This window comes from Ornithorhynchus anatinus, chromosome 4 (assembly GCF_004115215.2).
Source record: "Ornithorhynchus anatinus isolate Pmale09 chromosome 4, mOrnAna1.pri.v4, whole genome shotgun sequence".
NCBI classification, from domain to species: domain Eukaryota; kingdom Metazoa; phylum Chordata; class Mammalia; order Monotremata; family Ornithorhynchidae; genus Ornithorhynchus; species Ornithorhynchus anatinus.
The window spans coordinates 76522373-76526017 of NC_041731.1; the positions used below are offsets into that span (position 1 = coordinate 76522373).

General features: G+C 47.0%; 1 non-coding gene across 1 annotated transcript; it reads right to left on the reverse strand.

Annotated features, from left to right (window-relative positions):
• Nucleotides 1–3273: 3273 nt before the first annotated feature.
• Nucleotides 3274–3411, reverse strand: LOC114811775. The gene has a single exon (XR_003759471.1). It is a non-coding gene; the product is annotated as a small nucleolar RNA SNORA7 (small nucleolar RNA).
• Between the last annotated feature and the right edge of the window lie 234 nt (nucleotides 3412–3645).

Sequence of the window (3645 nt, forward strand, 5' to 3'; positions counted from 1 at the left end):
TCTTCCCTCTCCTCAAAAACCTCTAATGGTTACCTGTTTCTCTCCTCGGTCTCTGTCCTATTTAGACTGTGAACCCCATGTGGGACGGGGCTGTGTCCAACTGTGTCTATCCAGTGCTTAGGACAGCGCTTGACACATACTAAGTGCTTAACAAATACCATTTTTAAAATTGGCTTATTAATAATAATAATGAAAATAACAATAACGATAATTGTATTTAAGTGCTTATTATATGCCAAAGGCTGTACTAAGCATTGGGTAGATAGAGGATAATCATCTACCGGGTGAGACTCGGAGAGTAAATTGGAGGCTTTGAAAGTGTAAAGAGATGGAGTCTGGTGGGGTTGAAGGGAGAGGGAGTTCCAGGTAGGTTAAAGGATAATAAAAACGGGTTAGAGATGGGAGAGCGGAGAGTGAGGCACGGTAAAAAGCTTAGCTTGGGAAGAGCAAGGAGTGTAGACTTGTGGGTGAAGAGAGCTAATAAGCATATGAGCTGGTGAAAAGTCTTGAAGCCAATGGTCTTAGGAAAGCAGCATGGGCTAGCGGAAAGAGTACGGGCCTGGGAGGCAAAGGACCTGCGTTCTGATCCCGGCAACCCCACTTTTCTGCAGTGTGACCTTGGACCAGTCACTTAACTTCTCTGTTCCTCAGTTCCTTCACCTGTAAAATAAGGATTAAGACTGTGAGCCCCATGTGGACAGGGACTATATCTAACCTGATTAGCTTGTAACTACCCAGGTGCTTAGTACAGTGCCTGGTACATAGTGAGTGCTTAACAAATACCCTGAAAAAAAATGCTTAGTATGTGCTGGGCATTGTACTGAGCGCTGGGATAGATGCAAGATGATAAGGTTGGGCAAAGTCCATGCCCCCCACATGGGGATCATGGTCTTAGTCCCCATTTTACAGATGAGAAAACTGAGTCACAGAGAAGTTAAGTGACTTCCTGAGTGACTTCAATTCCATCAAGATCCAGACTCCTGGAGAATATCTTCAACCTAATGCTCCAGGAATCCCAAAGTGGCTTCAAACCACGATATTGGCCCAGTGGATGTGACCTTTTTCAGTGAGGCAGATCCTGGAAAAGTTCAGGCAACAGCACACGCTTTTCATAGATCTTACAAAAGCATTTAGTGCCATCAGTAAATCTGGGCGGTGGACATTATAAAGCAAATTCGACTGGCCTGAAAAGTTCATCAGGGTGCCGAGATTATGTGACGATGCCATGGCTGGCTGGGTCAGAGACAAGAGTGCCTTGTCCGATCCAATCGCCGGTGCCAGTGGATTAAGATATGGATGATAGAGGAGCAGCATGGCCTAGTGGAAAGAGCAAACAGACCTGGGGGTCAGAAGGTCATGGGTTCTAATCCTGGCTCTGTCACCTGTCTGCTGTGTGGCCTTGGGCAAGCCGTTTCACTTCTCTGGGCCTCAGTTACCTCATCTGTAAAAAGGGGATGAAGAATGTAAATCCAGTGTGGGACACGGACTGTGTCCGACTGGATTTGCTTGTATCCATCCCAGTGCTTAGTACAGCACCTGGCAAGTAGTAAGTGCTTAACAAATACCATTATTATCATTGCAGTTAGCCAGTTTCTATCAGCTCCTTTCCCTCTGCCTTCCGACATGTCTATATCTCTCCTGTCGTAAAAAATCTGCATCTACCTACTCTACTGATCCGTCTCTCTCTTCCCACAGTGGTACAAGATCCTTGAATTGCTTGGATAAATCCGCCGTCTTCCCTTCCTCTCCCCCAGCTCCATTTCTGTCTCTCTACAATCCACTTTTTCCCACTTCACTCCACTGACTCTCTTGGGTCACCAGTAAACTTGTGAAATCTAACAAAAATCTATGTCCTAATCCTCCTCAATCCCTCGGTTACTTTTCATGTCGTGGAACCCTCCCTTCTTCTGGAAATACTCCCTACGCTTGGTTTTTCTCACACACTTCTCTCCTTGTTCCCCTCCTGCCTCTCTGATCTTTCTCGGTTTCACTGGCTCATCCTCTTCCTCCCACTTTGCGATGGTGGTTGTCCCTTAAGGCTCAGCCCTGAGTCCCCTTCTATTCTCAGTTTACACTCACCCCCTTATGAATCTCATCGACTTTCACGGTTTCGACTACCACCTCTATGCGAATGGCTGCCAAATCTACCTCACCGGTCCTCATCTCTCTCCTCTACAATCTCGCGTGGCCTCCTGCTTCCCGGAAAACTCTACGGAATTCCTCTTCTTCTCTCCCACACCCTCTCCTCTTTCCCATCACTGTAAACTTCCTATCACCGTAAACACCTCCACCATTCTCTCCACCTCTCAAGCCCGTAAACCTGGTGCTATCCTCTACTGTTTCCATCAACCCCTATATTCAGTTTGTCATCAGAGCCTATCAGTTCTCTCTCCACGATATTTCCAGAATCTGCCCCTCTCTTACCACCCAAACTACCACCGCCACACTGATAGAAGCTCTTGTTGTGTCCTGACGTGATGACCGAATCAGCCCCTTTTCAGTGCCTTTGACCTCAATCCCTCCCCTTTACAGTCCATGCCTCACGCTGCTGCCCAGATCATTTTTACACATGCATCGTTCTGCATCTCTCCCCCATCCTTAAAAACTTCCCCAAACCACTCATTCTTCTCTGCATCCAACAGAACCTCCTGAACACCAGCTCCGTGACACTCAATCAGCTCTCTCCTTCCTACCTGTCTTTTCTCTTCTCCTTCTGTACCCCAGTTCACGATTCATTTCTCGTCTCTTTCTTGCTCACACTACCCTACCTGGCTGGAACTTCCTCCCGCTTCATATCTGGCAGACCACTGTTCTATCCAGCTCCAGAGTCTTTCTGAAATCACATTTCCCATAAGGGGTCTCCCTTGATTAATCTTAAATCTCCCCTTTCTGCATTCCCCCCTCAATGGCCACTTCAGCACTTCCACATCACCTAATCAATCAATTGTATTTATTGAGTGCTTACCGTGTGCAGAGCACTGTACTAAGCACTCGGAAGGGTACAATATAGCAGAGTGGGTAGACAAGTTCCCTGCCCAAAATGAGCTTCTCGTCTTATGTGGTCAAGTCGTCTATGTCCCACTGCAACTCCAAGGACACATCTCTCCCAGAACGCCCCACCTCCATCTTGCAATCATTCCGGTAGTGTATCCATAGAGTTTTCTTGGTAAAAATCCAGAAGCGGTTGACCATTGCCTCCTTCCGTGCAGTAAACCTGAGTCTCCGCCTTCGACTCTCTGCCGCGCCGCTGCTGCCCGGCACAGGTGAGTTTTGACTTGTAGCCGATGGCCTTCCACTCGCTAACCACGGCCCAAGCTAGGAATGGAATGGATTTGCCTCTGCTTGACTCTCCCTCCCGTAGACGAGACTGGTAGAGTTCTGGAAACTCTCCAGATGCAGTCCTGAAAGGGGAAAATGAGCTTACATAGCGCTTATTTACGTCTTCATATTTTCTCGGTTCCTCATACCTATGATATAATTTTGGGAACATCTACCCTGTTGGATTTCAAGACTTTGGAGGGCAGAAAACAGGTCTACTAATTTTATTGTTTTCTCTCAAGCACTGAGTACAGTGTCCTGCACAAGGTAAGCATTCGATAGATAGTTACTGATTGAATAAATGAAACCACAGGCAAGAAAGATAGA